We start from the raw sequence: 19250 nt of genomic DNA, 5'->3' as shown, positions 1-19250 counted from the left end.
TTGGTGCTACAACGAAACATGGACCGATACACCCCATTTTCTGCACACCTATTTTTGGTCCTAAAATACATCTCGTTTCCAATTTTAGGAAAATCGAATAAAAATTACTGTTTCTAGAAGCTCAAGACCCAAAATCGGGGGATCGGTTTATATGGGAGATATATCAAAACTCACTCCCCATTTTCGACACACCTATTTGTGGTCTTAAAATACCTCTAGATTTTCAATTTCAAGCAAATCGGATAGATACTGTATGTTCTAGACGCCCCCAGAAGTAAAATCGGGAAATCGGTCTATATGGGGGCTATACCAAAACATGGACCGATACATCCCATTTTCAGCATACCTATTTCTGGTGATAAAATACCTCTAGATTTCAAATTTCAAGCAAATCGGATGTAAATACAGTTTCTCGAAACCCAAGAAATAAAATCTGGAGATCGGTCTATATGAGGGCTGTACGAAAACATGGACCGATACGAACCAATTTCGACACACCTCTTTATGGTCCTAAAATACCTATAGATTTTCAATTTCAGGCAAATTGGATGAAAAAATACAGTTTCTGGACGCCCAAGAAGCAAAATCCTGCAATCAGTCTATATGGGGGCTATACCAAAACATGGACCGATAGGCACAATTTTCGGCACACTCTTTGATGGTTCTAAAACACCTCTAGATTTGCAATTTCAGCCAAATTGGATAAAAACTACGGGTTTCAAAAGCCCAAGACCTCAAATCGGGAGGCCGGTTTATATGGGGAGTATATCAAAACCTGGACCGATATAGCCCATCTTCGAACTTGACCTGCCTGCAAACAAAACACGAATCTGTGCCAAATTTCAGGACGATAGGGCTATTATTGAAGGCTGTAGCGTGATTACAACAGACAGATAGACGGACATGCTTATATCGTCTGAGAATTTCTCCCTGATCAAGAATAAATATACCTTATATAGTCGGAAATCGATATTTCGATGTGTTACAAACGGAATGACAAACTTATTATACCCCCGTCACCATTCTATGGTGCTAGGTATAAAAAATTAAATTAAAGTTTATGAAATTCCTTTTTATTAATATTTAATTATTTTAAAGAAATATGTCCTTAATATTGTGTAACTTTTTATACCCACCACCATTCTATGGTGGTGGGTACAAAAAATTAAACTAAAGTTTATGAAATTCCTTTTTATTATACCCTCCACCATAGGATGGGGGTATATTAACTTTGTCATTCCGTTTGTAACACATCGAAATATTGCTCTAAGCCCCCATAAAGTATATATATTCTGGGTCGTGGTGAAATTCTGAGTCGATCTGAGCATGTCCGTCCGTCCGTCCGTCTGTTGAAATCACGCTAACTTCCGAACGAAACAAGCTATCGACTTGAAACTTGGCACAAGTACTTGTTATTGATGTAGGTCGAATGGTATTGCAAATGGGCCATATCGGTCCACTTTTACGTATAGCCCCCATATAAACGGACCCCCAAATTTGGCTTGCAGATCCTCTAAGAGAAGCAAATTTCATCCGATCCGGCTGAAATTTGGTACATGGTGTTAGTATATGGTCTCTAACAACCATGCAAAATTTGGTCCACATCGGTCCTTAATTATACATAGCCCCCATATAAACCGATCCCCCGATTTGGCTTTCTGAGCCTCTAAGAGAAGCAAATTTCATCCGATCCGGCTGAAATTTGGTACATGGTGTTAGTATATGGCCTCTAACATCTACGCAAAAATTGGTCCACATCAGTCCATAATTATATATAGCCCCCATATAAACCGATCCCCAGATTTGACCTCCGGAGCCTCTTGGAAGACCAAAATTCATCTGATTCTGTTGAAATTTGGTACGTGGTATTAATATATGGCCTCAAACACCAATGCAAAAATTGGTCGAAATCGGTCATTATTATATATAGCCCCCATATAAACCAATCCCTAGATTTGACCTCCGGAGCCCCTTGGAAGGGCAAAATTCATCTGATTCGGTTGAAATTTGGTACATGATGTTAGTATATGGTATCCAACAACCATGCAGTAATTGGTTCATATCAGTCCATAATTATATATAGCTCCAATATAAATCCATCCCCAGATTTGGCCTCCGGTGGAAAAGCAAAATTCATCCGATCTGATTGAAATTTAGTACGTGGTGTTAGTATATTGTCTCTAATAACCATGCAGGTATTGGTCGATATCAGTCCATAATTATATATAGCCCCCATATAAATCGATTCCGAGATATGGTTTTGGAGCCTCTGGAGGAGCAAATTTCATCCGAGTCAGTTGAAATTTTGGTACATTGTGCTAGTATATACCCGTTAACAACCTTGCCTAACTAGGTCCATATCGGTCTATAGTTATATATAGCTCAGATAAATCGATCCCAATCACACAGAATTTGGTCCATATCAAGTTCATAATTATAGCCCCCATATTTGAATTCTGGCTCTCCACGTACCGTGTAAAAGTCGATATCGATTCGTAATTATTTGTAGACGTGCCTATACATAACTTTTTTGTCTAGTATATGTTATACCACGTATAGACTAACTCACAATTTAGAAAACGATGTTAAGAAATGTTAAGATACCTTGCCATCGGTAAGTATTACCACAAGAACCATGGCAAAAGTGGTCCATATCAGTCCATAATCATATGGACTAACTCACAATTTAGAAAACGATGTTTAGAAGTTTTTATTTAGATACCACAACCCAAGTAATTCGATTGTGGATGACAGTCTTTCGCAGAAGTTTCTACGCAATCCATGGTGGAGGGGACATAAGATTCGTCCTGGCCGAACTTACGGCCGTATAGACTTGTTAATATTTAATTATTTTAACAAAATATCTCCTTAATATTGTGTAAACTTCGTTTCTTTCATAAAAGGATAGATTTGTTTTCAGTGTAAATATCGCAAGGAAAAATTTTCAATTGACCTGTTGTAAAAGTCTTAGCATATACATATGGAAACATAGGGTTAATAAAGGTATTATATCATATTTCATGAACATTCACACTTCTTTGGTGCCAAATACAAATAGGCAGAGAGACGAAAAACAACTAATCGAATGATTGATGTGGTATGATTTTTATTCCTTAAAGTGTAGGACTGGAATATGTTATCCTTGTCGTTTCGGTTTTAAGTTTGTAATGCGTTAAAATTTTAACATGACGACCTGGATTGAATGAATCTATTGGCCTTTACTCTTCCACAATGGTCATGTTCATATTCACTGCATAAGAAAGGAGATTATCATCCCCACTGAAAATGTTTGCCCTTTTCGATTGTAGGCTTGTATCGTTTTTTGTTTTGTTCGTGAAAAGATATGCAAGGCTCAGTAAATGTGTGCATATGCTGCCAATGTTATGGGTAACTTCATCAATAAGCTTCGTTCCAAAAACCGCCATTAAAACGTGTGGTAACTGTCAGTAAACATACAATGTTCGATGTATTAAACAATTTGTGGTGAACAATATTCAACTTCAAAATAGATATAACATACAAACCTTAATGTGGGTACTAAATAATGAAAAATTAATTTTTTTTATAAATTTTTAAGGCAGCCATTTATATCTAATATAAATCAAAACTTAACTTAATGCACCTTCAACGGTAGTTTTTTATATCATCATCATAGAATGGTTATTTGGGTATAATAAGTTTGTCATACCGTTTGTAAATATAAGGTCACACTAGGCAAATATTTGACCGAAATAAATGTCAAACTTTATTCCAGAAGCATTCTCAAAATATCTGGATACAGTTTTTGGAAATCTAAGCTATCGTGATGTTATACATCCAATATGAGCCAAATATGTTTGTTGGTTTGACTGTGGTGACAAATACTTTTTTGATTTCCGTCACATATTTGCCCAGTATGACCGTATCGTAACACATCGAATTATCGATTTCTGACTACATAAAGTATATAACATAAGTTCTTTATCAGGGAAAAATGCTAAGACAATATAACGATGGCCGTCTGTCTGCCTATCTGTTGTAAACATGCCACAGTTTTCAATAATGAAGCTGTCGACCTGAAATTTTGCACAAACTTCAAATTTTTCTGCCGACAGAAGAAGATGGTCTACATCTACCAAGATTTTGATATATCCGCCAATACAAACTGACCCCCGATATGGAGTCTTGAGCATCTAGACAACGCAAATTTTATCCGAAATTTTAGATGAAATTAAACATCTAGAGATATTTTGGGTCCAAGAGTGCGCAATATGGTATGTATCCGTTCATATTTTGGTACATCCCCCATACGGACCAATCTCCCGATTGCACTTCTTAAGCATCTAGGTATCCGATTTAACTTGAATTCAAAATCTAATGGTATTTTCATATATAAATCAAATGGTATTTTCATATAGCACGATCTCCTGATTTGACAGTCAATGTTTTCGGATATATATTTTTACTTGGCAGAGAATCGTCATCGAATCCACCTGCTACGAAGAATAATTTTCAAATGAAACTATTATATATTTAAGAACCGATTCGGCTGAAGTTAAGTCAGTATACACTCGTTTCTTATTTATAATACAATTATAAAAAAAAAAAACAAGTATATACAGCAGTAAGTTCGGCCGGGCCGAATCTTAAATACCCACCACCATGAACCAAATATTAGGATTTCCTTTGAAATGTCAGGAGGGATTGAGGACTTGAGGACACTTCCCGAAGATAAATTTAAGGATTTCACCTATGAGGACTATATCAGATTCTGGATTTATAAGAACCATTTTTGTTCGAGTTTTAGAGGAATCGTTAACATGTCTTGTAAGTGTGCAAGAAAATTATAAAATAACGTCTTGATTTGAAATCTTAAATCTGTAGAAGTAAAATCTGGAAATTTTACATTGAGTTTCAAGCAATTTTCATGATCAGTGCGCCTTCTACACCCTCAAGAAGTGAAGTCGGTCTATATGGAGGCATTACCAAATGGACCGATAAAAACTTAATCCGATACACGTTTTTGTGAGCCTAAAATACCAGAATATTTACAATTTCAGGCAAATCAGATAAAAACTACGGTTTCTAGAAACCCAAGGAGTTAAATCGGGAGATCGTTCTTATGGGGGCTATACTAAAATATGGACCGATACTCACCGTTTTCGGCACACCTCTTTATGACCCGAAAATACCTCTAGATTTCCAATTTCAGGCAAATAGGATAAAAACTTCGGATTCTAGAAGCTCAAGAAATAAAATCGGGAAATCGGTCTATATGGGGGCTATACCAAAATATGGACCGATACTCACCATTTTCGGCACACCTCTTTATGGCCCTAAAATACCTCTAGATTTCCAATTTCAGACAAATTGGATAAAAGCTACGGTTTCTATAAGCTCAAGACCCCAAATCGGGACGTCTTTTTATATGGGGACCATACCAAAACATGGACCGATACTAACAATTTTTGGCACACATATTTTTGGTCCTACATTACCTCTAGATTTCCAATTTCTGGTAAATTGAATAAAAACTGCGGTTACTATAAGCCCAAGAAGTAAAATCGGGAGATGGGTCTATATGGGGGCTATACCAAAATATGGACCGATACTCACAATTTTTGGCACACGTATTTGTGGTCCTACAGCACCTCTAGATTTTCAATTTCAGGTAAATTGAATAAAAACTGCGGTTTCTATAAGCCCAAGAAGTAAAATCGGGAGATGGGTCTATATGGGGGCTATACCAAAATATGGACCGATACTCACAATTTTTGGCACACGTATTTTTGGTCATACAGTACCTCTAGATTTCCAATTTCAGATAAATTGAATAAAAACTGCGGTTTCTATAAGCCCAAGAAGTAAAATCAGGAGATCGGTCTATATGGGGGCTATATCAAAACATGGACCGATACTCACCATTTTTGGCACACCTCTTTATGGTCACAAAATACTTCTAGATTTCAAATTTCAGGTAAATTGGATAAAAACTACGATTTCTATAAGCCCAAGACCCCAAATCGGGAGGTCGGTTTATATGGGGACTATATCAAAACCTGGACCGATATAGCCCACCTTCGAACTTGACCTGCCTGCAGACAAAAGACGAGTTTGTGCAAAATTCCAGCACGATTGCTTCATTATTGAAGACTGTAGCGTGATTACAACAGGCAGACAGACAGACAGACAGACAGACAGACAGACAGACAGACAGACAGACAGACAGACGGACAGACGGACATCGTTATATCGTCTTAGAATTTCTCCCTGATCAAGAATATATATACTTTATATAGTCGGAAATCGATATTTCGATGTGTTACAAACGGAATGACAAACTTATTATACCCCGTCACCATTCTATGGTGGTGGGTATAAAAAACAAGTATATACGGCCGTAATTTCGGCCAGCCCGAATCTTATGTACCCTCCGTCATGGATTGTGTAGAAACTTCTACTAAAGACGGTCATCCACAATTAAATTACTTGGGTTGCGGCCGATGGCAAGGCATCTTAAAACTTCATCTTCTAAATTGTAAGTTAGTTCATGCGGGATATATAGTAAACAGAAGAAATGTCGATAAAATACGTATATATTCAGTTCTTGACCGGTATATATGGGGAAGAAATAATTACGAACCGATATGAACTTTTGTGCGGTAACTATAAAGCCAGAATTGAAATATGGGTCGCTTTATATAGGGGCTATTTACAATTATGACCACGAGTCTACCACAAATGGCAGATTTTTTACTGTTTGGTAGATTAGTAGAATTCTTGATGTTTTGGAAAAAGTTTGCAAAATATTCCTCTCCAACTAAGAGGTGCTTTATCAAGTTTCTATAGAAATAACATAACATAACAAACGTTTCTACAGAAATAAAATTCTGACAAAATTTTCTATAGAAATAAAAAATTTTGTAAAAATTTTTTATGGCAATAAAATGTTGGTAGATTATTTTTGGCTCGAGTGGCAATTGTGATTTTTCTGTGATTGGGGATCGGTTTATTTGGGGGCTATATATAATACTAGCGTAACCCGGCCCGCTTCGCTGCGCCTTCCGAAGCGTATTTGGAGGAACATTTTGCGTTAACTTAGTCAACTATATCCTTCGTGCTGAAAACAAATTCGAAAAGATTTGAATTCTTTTAAACAAATCGGACTACTTGATTTTTCGTTTATAGGTACAAATACGGCGGGAGAGGGTGTACCCTTTCCTCCAATTTTTTAAAATAAAGTTCTGTATTCAAGTAGTTGGACAATCATCGATATTTCTTGTGAATTTTAAGTGTGGTTTGCCAAGGAAAGGTATCCTTCTCCTCAACATATCTGAAAATTAAGCACTATATTATAATAACATACAAAGAATTACTGTTTCCCATCAAATAAATCGGAAAAAGCAAAAGTAGTAAAAAATTTTACCACATTAACATTTGCTAAAATGTTGGAAAATGATGCACGCTCTACGTTGGCTGCCAATTTCATGTAAATTTAAGTTCTTTACTAAAAAGAAGTCTGGCAGAAGCCTGTGCAAAAATCATAAAATTATGTACCGAGTTCCCATTTACGGACAACCCTCTACTTTCAATTTAAGAAAAAAACGGACAAAAGGGAACCCTCCCCCCACCATCGCCCCACTCCGACCTGATATCGGACTATCACGTACCCTATATTAATTTCGCAACTACTCAATAGTCCCTATAAATTCTATGGAAGTAAAATTCATATACTAATTTAAAAATCATGTATAAATTTAATCACCTCCTCCCACGTTCCCTGTAAATTTCAAGTAGATCGGCGATGTTTAAATTTTGCTCTATTGTTTTAAAGGGACGTCACTTTCCCCGATACAATATCGACAACACCGTAGTGAATAGCACCCCTAACCTTCCCTGAAAATTCTTGAAACTTTCCTTCAAGTGTGGGGCAAGGAAGGTTGCCTCTTCGTTCATAACCTTCCCCCACTGCCTATGTAAATTTCAAGAAAACTTAAGAATTGTTTTTTTTTCAGTTTTAGAGGAGGACCTCCCCTCTACGTATTGCTTGGTTCCGGAATTTGACGACGTTAATCGAAACGACGTAAAACGAATTAAAACTTGCTCATACTTACTCTTAAGTCCATTTAATTATGTATGTATATGGGTGTACATAATAAACAACTTGAAGAATAAAAGTAATTCAGTCTTTCATCCATAAAAAATAAATAATTAAATATATATCCATAAAGCAAACTTAAAAAAACAATTCATTATTCCAAAATATCAGGGTTTAAAACTTAAGTTCATAAACAAATGAAAAACCGTTACGTTATATACATATAAAAAACATCGTCTCTTCGACAATTGGGTATATATGCAATGTCAATCAGAGTTTGCCGAATTTCGGTAAGAATTTCAGTAATAAATGTTGCAATGTCATCATCGTTGGTACTTATTTCACTAATGGAAGGAGTCTCTGATAAAATTGGCAAAAAAATCGACGACGTAAATCGAATGGCAACGTAAATCGAAGTTGGATGGAATAAAAAACTTGACGACGTAAATCGAAACAACGTAAACCGAGACGACGTAAATCGAGGGATTACTGTATGTTTTTCTGATTTCCGCAAAAATGGCAAAAATACCAAAATTTTCCTTGAAAAATCGCCACTCCCAAGTCGAAAACTCTTAAATATGACTTAAATTTTCCTATATTTCTAATACATATCTATCAACCGATAAATCATAGATACACTTTTGCGATGTTGCCTAAAAATTTCTTTAGATTTAAATGTTTCCTATATTTTTACTAAAATAGGGTTCCACTCCAGGGCATTAGCCGACTTAAATTTTAAGTCTAAAACATGAAACGGATGAAAGTAGCGGAATCTATAGCTCAAAAAGTCATATCAGTGGGAACGGTTTATATTGGGGTTATATCGAAGTATGAACCGATATAGCGCTTCTGCGAACTTGACCTGACTGGAGATAAAAACGAGTTTATGCAAAATTACAGCATCGTAGCTTCATTAATGAAGGCTGTAGCTCGATCCTGACTCAACAGGTTGGCTGAAAAGTCCCCGGTCTGACACATAGATGGCGTCGCTAGTACATAATGCATTATTATTTTTATATAGTACCAACCTTCAAATGATTCGTGTCAAAATTTGACGTCTGTAAGTCAATTAGTTTGTGAGATAGAGCGTCTTTTTTGCAGCAACTTTTGTTATTGTGAAAAAAAGGAATTTCGTGTTTTGATAAAATACTGTTTTCTGAAGGGAAAAAATACGGTGGAAGCAAAAACTTGGCTTGATAATAAGTTTCCGGACTCTGCCCCAGGGAAATCAACAATAATTGATTGGTATGCAAAATTCAAGCGTGGTGAAATGAGCACGGAGGACGGTGAACGCAGTGGACGCCCGAAAGAGGTGGTTACCGACGAAAACATCAAAAAAATCCACAAAATGATTTTGAATGACAGTAAAATGAAGTGGATCTAGATAGCAGATGCCTTAAAGATATCAAAGGAACGTGTTGGTCATATCATTCATCAATATTTGGATATGCGGAAGCTCTGTGCAAAATGGGTGCCGCGCGAGCTCACATTTGACTAAAAACAACAACGTGTTGATGATTCTGAGCGGTGTTTGCAGCTGTTAACTCGTAATACACCCGAGTTTTTCCGTCGATATGTGACAATGGATGAAACATGGCTCCATCACTACACTCCTGAGCAGAGATGGTCTGTATCAAACTTTTTTAGGTTTGCGACTGTCGCAAAGTTGTATACGTCGTAAACGTCACATACGCGTCGTAAATGTAAAAAAAGTAACAAAAGTCGCAAACTGAAAATACTTTAGTCGCGTCGGCTAGGCAGCGAATTCGATGATATCCAAGACGATGGTAGGTGCGAAGAAGTTTCAATTCTTAGGAATGTTCACAATTTTCGGTTTTAGTCCCCACATTTTCCCTATTGCTTTTTGCACGAGTACAGGGTAACCGTCCTTTCTTAGCTTTAAGTTCAGTCTCCTGTCCAATATAACTCCAAGGTATTTTACACACTCACTAACGGGAATTTCGATACCACCTAAGAAAATATGCTTGACCATGGGAAAACTTTCACAAATTTCTGCAGAAACTCACAGCAAATGCTGTCAAACTAAATTAAAAAATGTTCAGGATTTCTTCTATTCAAAATTTGGTTTTCTACAGTAGGTTTACGACTTTTGCGACATACGTATTATACCGTCGCAAACGTATGTCGCAAAAATCACAGTTTGTGACAGGCCAACCCTGCTCCTGAGTCCAATCGACAATCGGCTGAGTGGACAGCGACCGGTGAACCGTCTCCGAAGCGTGGAAAGACTCAAAAGTCCGCTGGCAAAGTAATGGCCTCTGTTTTTTTGGGATGCGCATGGAACAATTTTTATCGATTATCTTGAGAAGGGAAAAACCATCAACAGTGACTATTATATGGCGTTATTGGAGCGTTTGAAGGTCGAAATCGCGGCAAAACGGACCCATATGAAGAAGATACAAGTATATACGGCCGTAAGTTCGGCCAGGCCGAAGCTTATGTACCCTCAATCATGGATTGCGTAGAACCTTCATCTAAACACTGCCATCCACAATCGAATTACTTAAGCTGCGGTAAAGTAGACATAAAATTTTGACAAAATTTTCTACAGAAATAAAATTTTAACAAAATTTTCTATAGAAATAAAATTTTCACAAAATTTTCTATAGAAATAAAAATTTTGACAAAATTTTCTATAGAAAGAAAATTTTGACAAAAATTTCTACAGAAATAAAATTTTAACAAAATTTTCCATAGAAATAAACTTTTGACAAAATTTTCTATAGAAATAAAATCTTGGTAGATTATTTTTGGCTCGAGTGGCAACCATGATTATGAACCGAATAAACTTTGAACAAAATTTGCTATAGAAATAAAATTTTGAAAAAATTTTTTATAGAAATAAAATTATGACAGTGATGAAAATTTTATTATAAACCGAATAAAATTTTAACAAAATTTTCTATAGAAATAAAATTTTGACAAAATTTTCTATAGAAATAAAATTTTGACAAAATTTTCTATAGAAATAAAATTTTGGTTGATTATTTTTGGCTCTAGTGGCAACCATGATTATGAACCGATATGGACCAATTTTTGTGTGATTGGACCAATTTTGGTATGGTTGTTAGCGACCATATACTAACACGACGTTCCTAATTTGAACCGGATCGGATGAATTTTGCTCCTCCAAGAGGCTCCGGAGGTCAAATCTGGAGAATGTTTTATATGGGGGCTATATATAATTATGGACCGATATGGACCAATTCTGGCACGGTTATTAAAGATTATATACTAACACCATGTTCCAAATTACAACCGGATTGGATGAAATTTGCTTCTCTTGGAGACTTCGCAAGCCAAATCTGGGGATCGGTTTATATGGGGGCTATATATAATTAAGGACCGATATGGACCAATTTTTGCATGGTTGTTAGAGACCATATACCACAAGCCAAATCTGAGGGTCCCTTTATATGGGGGCTATACCTAAAAGTGGACCGATATGGCCCATTTTCAATACCATCCGACCTACATCGATAATAACTACTTGTGCCAAGTTTCAAGTCGATAGCTTGTTTCGTTCGGAAGTTAGCGTGATTTCAACAGACGGACGAACGGACGGACGGACATGCTTAGATCGACTCAGAATTTCACCACGACCCAGAATATATATACTTTATGGGGTCTTAGAGCAATATTTCGATGTGTTACAAACGGAATGACAAAGTTAATATACCCCCATCCTATGATGGAGGGTATAAAAAGTGTTGTTCCACTAAGACAACGCACCATGCCACAAGTCATTGAGAACAATGGCAAAAATTCACGAATTGGGCTTCGAATTGCTTCCCCACCCACCGTATTCACTAGATCTGGCCCCAGCGACTTTTTCTTGTTCTCAGACTTCAAAAGGATGCTCGCAGGGAAAAAATTTGGCTGCAATGAAGAGGTGATCGCCGAAACTGAGACCTATTTTGAGGCAAAACCGAAGGAATACTACCAAAATGGTATCAAAAAATTGGGAGGTCGTTATAATCGTTGTATCGCTCTTGAAGGGAACTACTCGTATGTTGAATAATAAAAACGAATTTTGACAAAAAAAAATGTGTTTTTCTTTGTTAGACCGGGGACTTATCAGCCAACCTGTTAGTTACCGTTTTCGGTAGACCGCAGTAAAGTGAAAATTTTATTTTTATACCCTTCACCACTACTGTGGTACAGCACTGAAAAAACAGTGAACCCACCAGGAAGAAAACTTTCGGTTAATTTTAGAAAATTTTGAATATTTGTAGAAAATTTTAACTAAACAGTAATACAAACGTTGGCATCACGCCGATGTCATAAAAATAAATAAATATTTTTCGACAAATTCAAGAAAATTTATTAGACATAACTACGTTTTTCACTTGTTAAAGAAAATTTTGTAGTTTGAAAGAAAAACTTGGAATTCAAAATTGCGAGAATGTCTTTAGTAACATACGAAGTTCATAATGGACCCATTTTTGGTAAAATTTACAAATTTAAAGAAATTCTGAACTATTTTATGGAAGACACCAATTTAGTTAATCTTTATGCTTCATTTGAGTATATTTTTTTCCTCGGTTTTAGTTAATTTAACTAACGTACACAAAAAATTATTAGAGTATAGGAAACTTTCTCCAAACATAACAATTCCATGAACTAAACTAAAGTAAAATTGGCTTTAGTGAAATAGAGAGTTCACTTTTTTTTTGAGTGAGGGTATAATAAGTTTGTGCATTTGTATGTAACGCCAAGAAGGAAAAGTCTGAGACCCATTGTTTAGTATACCGATCGTCTTAGAATTAAATTCTGGGTCGATTTAGCGATGTCCGTCCGTCTGTCTGTCTGTCTGTTCATGTATTTTTGTGCGCAAAGTACAGGTCGCAGTTTAAGTCCGATCGTCCTCAAATTTGGCATAAGGTCGTTTTTTGGAACAAAGACAATCGCTATTGATTTTGGAAAAAATCGGTTCACATTTAGATATAGCTGCTATATATATTTATCACCGATCTGGTCATAATTGGCGTGTTTATCAACCAATGTTCTTCAAAATCGGTACATCTGAATATTTTATGAGTCTCGAAAAACTTGCAAAATATCAGCTAAATCGGTTCAGATATAGATATAGCTCCCATATATATATCTTCCGTACGATTTATACTCATATGACCACAGAGGCCAAAGTGTACTACAGATTTTCGTGAAATTTTGCACAGATAGTAGAATTGATATTCTACCAATTTGATTGAAATCGTTTCAGATTTAGATATATCTCCCATATATAGCTTTCGCCCGATTTACACTCATATGACCACAGAGGCAAATTTTTAACTCCGATTTAGTTGAAATTTTGCACAGGGAGTAGAATTTGCATTGTACACTCAAAAAAAGTGAACTCTCTATTTCACTAAAGCCAATTTAACTTTCGTTTAGTTCATGGAATTATTATGTTTGGAGAAAGTTTCCTCTACTCTAAAAATTTTTTGTGTACGTTAGTTAAATTAACTAAAACCGAGGAAAAAAATATACACATATGAAGGATAAAGATTAACTAAATTGATGTCTTCCACAAAATAGTTCAATATTTCTTAAAATTTTTAAATTTTACTACAAATACGTTCATCATGAACTTCGTATGTCACTAAAGACATTCTTGCAATTTTTAACTCCAATTTTTTCCTTCAAACTACAAAATTTTTTTAACAAGTGAAAAAACTTAATTATGTCAAATAAATTTTCTTGAATTTGTCGAAAAATATTAACTTATTTTTATGACATCGGCGTGATGCCAGCGTTTGTTATACTGTTTAGTTAAAATTTTCTAAAAATATTCAAAATTTTCTAAAATTAACCGAAATTTTTCTTCCTGGTGGGTTCACTGTTTTTTCAGTGTAGCTATGCATGCCAAATTTGGTTGAAATCGGTTCAGATTTAGATATATCTCCCACATATAGCTTTCGCCCGATTTACACTCATATGACCACAGAGGCCAAACTTTTGCTCCGATTTAATTGAAATTTTGCACAGGGAGTAGAATTAGCATTGTAGCTTTGCGTGCCAAATTTGGTTGAAATCGGTTCAAATTTAGATATAGCTCCCATATATATGTTTTTCTTATTTCGACAAAAATGGTCAAAATACCAACATTTTCCTTGCAAATCGTCACTGCTTAGTCGAATAGTTGTAAAAATGACTCTAATTTTCCTAAACTTCTAATACATATATATCGAGCGATAAATCATAAATTAACTTTTGCGAAGTTTCCTTAAAATTGCTTCAGATTTAAATGTTTCCCATATTTTTTTACTAACATTGTGTTCCACCCTAGTGCATTAGCCAACTTAAATTTTGAGACTATAGATTTTGTAAAAGTCTCTCAAATTCTGTCCAAATCGAGTGATATTTAAATGTATGTATTTGGGACAAACCTTTATATATAGCACCCAACACATTTGACGGATGTGATATGGTATTGAAAATTTAGATCTACAAAGTGGTGCAGGGTATAATATAGTCGGCCCCGCCCGACTTTAGACTTTCCTTACTTGTTTTAAGATGATAACATTTTCGATGATGATCACATTCTATGTATGCATAATGAACGCTACATCAATATTGAATGTATTTGTTTAACTTGCTTAAATACCCACCTGAATAAACATTTCTCCCGGCATTGGTGTTGACTGAGGTTACGGCAAAGCTGAAACCTCTTTTTAATATGGTTTAAAGTGCTAAAGGGTTTGTCCGCTGATACATTTAAAAATTTTTTGTTGTTATTTTTTAATACAAAAATACCATTAAAAGGGATTGCATTTAGTGCGGACACATATAAATTCGAAATTTTTAGTAGTCAGTAATTTTATCGATATGCAATGCTACAACTATACTGAATGTTTTGACTGGAATGCGACGGTCAAACTGATTTCAAATGTATTTAATGTCCTTTTTGTTTTGTGATATAAATCAAATAGCCGACTTTGTCAATTTTTAAGTTTAGGTAATGCTTGTAACATCTTTTTAGTATATATTTCAAAGCGCCTATAAGCTGTGCCTCAAATATACATTTTTGAACCAAAAGTACGAGTAAATGTAAAAACTACACGCACTGAAAAACCATGTTTGGACATGGTTGCCGCATCCATTTAATGCTTATCTAGAGCATGTAATTGCCGCGAAAACCATGTATTTTGTCTTTGTAAAAATAGTTTTCGAGCGGAGAAAAATGTATGGTGGCAATAAGCATTTGAATGGTTCTCAAATACCGCAAACATGAACCATTACATAGCCATAAAGACCATTTACATTTTTTTCGTGACCATTTAATTTTTTAACTTTTTTGCAGCGAAAAGAATGTTATAAAAACCTTGACCAGGTACACACGATTTTCATTTTGCGCATCAGTCGTGTGTTGATTGTTTCTTGGAATGGACGAAGAATACGGATTTTTTGTGTTTTGTGTTAATTTATTTAAGTGGCACGTGGTTTTATGTGACCACAAAAAAAGGAAAGTGTAATTGAAAAAATGTACCTGTTTTTTGTTCTGCATTTTGCTATATGGTATCATTTATTTTTATTTGCAGTTATATGATGTCTGCGTTTGTACATTTGATGAGCACGATGTAAATATGGAATAATATGGAATAAAGCACGATGTAAAAATAGAATAATTACTTATTGTTGAAATTGAAATAAAATAGAGTGTGTAAAAATATATGATGTTTGCTTGAACGGCATTATAAATACAAATAAAAAATGAATTAGTTTATAAATAAATAAAAACAAACAAAAAAAATTAATTTTGTGTTTTCTTTTCTCAAGTGGCGTCCTTTTTTCGACGATGAAAAAAGTTTTTTCATAAAGATCAAAATATTTTAGGTTGTGACCATGTTCTTTTAACTAGGAGAAAAACATTTTTAATGAATACCATAACATTTTAAATTGTGACCATTGTCTTTTCATTCAAACAAAATTCTTTTTATCAATATAATAACATTTTAGATGAGGACAATTATATTTTTCTTAGAACCATGTTCACTGAGCCAACATGGTTGCAGGTTAAAATGTTACATGGTCGCCGCAAAAATAGCTCCTATCATATTAGTTTGCTCTTCGAATATGTTTGTGACAATCATGTTTCTTCTCTGCGTGTATTCACTAAAAATATTTGTCATATCATTGAGGAAAATGAACATTTGTTTAAAAAGGCAGAGGCACAAAATTAAAAGAAAACCTGCTAGGAATAAAGAAATGCTACACAAAAAAAAGGTGAACTGTTTTATAGGCAGAATGAAATACTTCGTGCGAACTGAATTGTACTCCACATTTTGAGATTTCGATAAAGCGCTTTAACACAAAGAAACTTTAATGCCCTGGTGTACTTTTTAACTGAAATACTCGAAATAACACCCCATAGAAGAAAAAATCAAAAGAAAGGAATAATTGGCACAAAATCATGACCATTCTTACTATTTTTGGAAATCGTTTCACTTTAGTTCATATTGAACTTAAGTTTAGTTCATAAATTCTTTCATTGGGCTGTTGAAAGTTTCGTAGAAAATAATAAAATTTAAGTACAAACAAATAATTATTTTCCAATAACAATAAGTTAAATTTAGCGTTAGTTTAACTACGGACTTTTATACCCTCCACCATAGGATGGGGGTATATTAACTTTGTCATTCCGTTTATAACACATAGAAATATTGCTCTAAAACCCCATAAAGTATATATATTCTGGGTCGTGGTGAAATTCTGAGTCGATCTAACCATGTCCGTCCGTCCGTCCGTCTGTCTGTTGAAATCACGCTAACTTTCAAACGAAAGAAGCTATCGACTTGAAACTTGGCACAAGTAGTTGTTATTGATGTAGGTCGGATGGTATTGCAAATGGACCCTATCGGACCACTTTTACATATAGCCCCCATATAAACCGACGCTCAGATTTGTCTTGCGGAGCCTGTTGGAGGAGCAAAATTCATCCGATCCGGTTGAAATTAAGCACGTGGTGTTTGTATATGGTCTCTCACAATCATGCAAAAATTGGTCTACATCGGGTTATAATTATATATAGCCTCCATATAAACCGATCCCCAGATTTGGCTTGCGGAGCCTCTAAGAGAAGCAAATTCCATTCGATCCGGCCGAAATTTGGTACATGGTGTTAGTATATGATCTCTAACAACCATGCAAAAATTGGTCTACATCGGTCCATAATTATATATAGCCTCCATATAATTCGATCCCCAGATTTGGCTTGCGGAGCCTCTAAGAGAAGCAAAGTTTATCCGATTCTGCTGAAATTTTGGTACATGGTGCTAGTCTTTAACAAACATACAAAAATTGGTCTACATCGGTCCATAATTATATATAGCCTCCATATAATCCGATCCCCAAATTTGGCTTGCGGAGCCTCTAAGAGAAGCAAATTTTATACGATCCGGCTGAAATTTGATACATGGTGTTAGTCTCTAAGAACCATGCAAAAATTGGTCCCCACCGGTCTTAGTGATATATAACCCCCATTTAAACCGATACCCAGATTTGACCTCCGGAGCTATTAGAGGAGCAAAGTTCATCCGTATATATAATTTGGTATATTGCGCTAGTATATGGCCGCTAACAACCATGCCAAAATTGGTCAATATCGGTTTATAGATATATATAGCCTATCCCAAGAAAAAATCTACCAAAATTTTATTTCTATAGAAAATTTTGTCAAAATTTTTTTACTATAGAAAATTTTGTCAAAATTTTATTACTATACCCAACAAAACTTATGACTACTGTGGAAGTGGAAAATCTTACTCAGACTTCACATCACAGGAACAACTCATTCATTGGATTTGATTTCTATAGAAAATTTGGCAAAATTTTATTTCTATAGAAAATTCTATCAAAATTTTATGTCTATAGAACATTTTTGCATAATTTTATTTCTATAGAAAATTTTGTCAAACTGAATTATTTACGTAATTAATCGGCCTTTTTTGTTTAATATATACCCCGTGTGGACTAAATTACAATTGAGAAGACGACGTTAAAAAGTTTTAAGATACCTTGCCATCGGCAAGTGTTACCGCAACCCAAGTAATTCGATTGTGGATGACAGTCTTTAGTACAAGTTTCTATGCAATCCATGGTGGAGGGTACATAAGATTCGGCCAGGCCTCACTTACGGCTTGGCCGAATCTGAAAAACTTGTTTTGCCCATATCTCCTAAACTAAGCGTCCTATAGCGAAAAGGACTTTAATTCGTGACCACCCAAAAAAATTGCAAAATCCACCCAAATCCTGAAAAATTTAAATTTTGTTATGAAAAACTTGTTTTGCCCATATCTCCTAAACTAAGCGTCCTAGAACGAAAAGGACTTTAATTCCTGACCACCCCAAAAAATTGCAAAATCTACCCAAATCCTAAAAAAAATTGAAAGTTTGATATGAAAAACTTGGTTTGCCCATATCTCCTAAACTAAGCGTCCTAGAGCGAAAAGGATTTTAATTCGTGACCACCCCGAAAAAATTGAAAAATCCACCCAAATCCTAAAAAATTTTAAAATTTTATATGAAAAATTTGTTTTGCCCATATCTCCTAAACTAAGCGACCTAGAGCGAAAAGGACTTTAATTCGTGACCACCAAAAAAAAAAAAAAAATGAAAAATCCATCCAAATCCTAAAAAAAAATTAAATTTTTATATGAAAAACTTCTTTTGCCCATATCTCCTAAACTAAGCGTCCTAGAGCGAAAAGGACTTTAATTCGTGACCACCCCAAACTAATTAAAAAATCCACCTAAATCCTAAAAAAATTTTAAATTTTATATGAAAAATTTGTTTTGCCTATATCTCCTAAACTAAGCGACCTAGAGCGAAAAGGACTTTAATTCGTGACCACCCCATAAAAAGTGAAAAATCCACCCAAATCCTAAACAAATTGAAATTTTTATATGAAAAACTTGTTTTGCCCACATCTCCTAAACTAAGTTTATTTTAAGACCACAAATAAGTGTGTCGCAAATGGTGCTTATCGGTCCATGTTTTGGTATAGCCCACATATAGACCGATCTGCCGACTTTATTTCTGGGGCTTCTAGAATCCGTAGTTTTTATCCAATTTACCGTAAATTAGAAATTTAGATATATTTTAGGACCATAAAGAGGCGTGTCGCAAATGGTCCGTATTGGTTCATGTT

Source organism: Haematobia irritans, chromosome 1 (genome assembly GCF_050003625.1).
Source record: "Haematobia irritans isolate KBUSLIRL chromosome 1, ASM5000362v1, whole genome shotgun sequence".
Taxonomy (NCBI): Eukaryota; Metazoa; Arthropoda; class Insecta; order Diptera; family Muscidae; genus Haematobia; species Haematobia irritans.
This window is presented reverse-complemented; position numbering follows the sequence as displayed.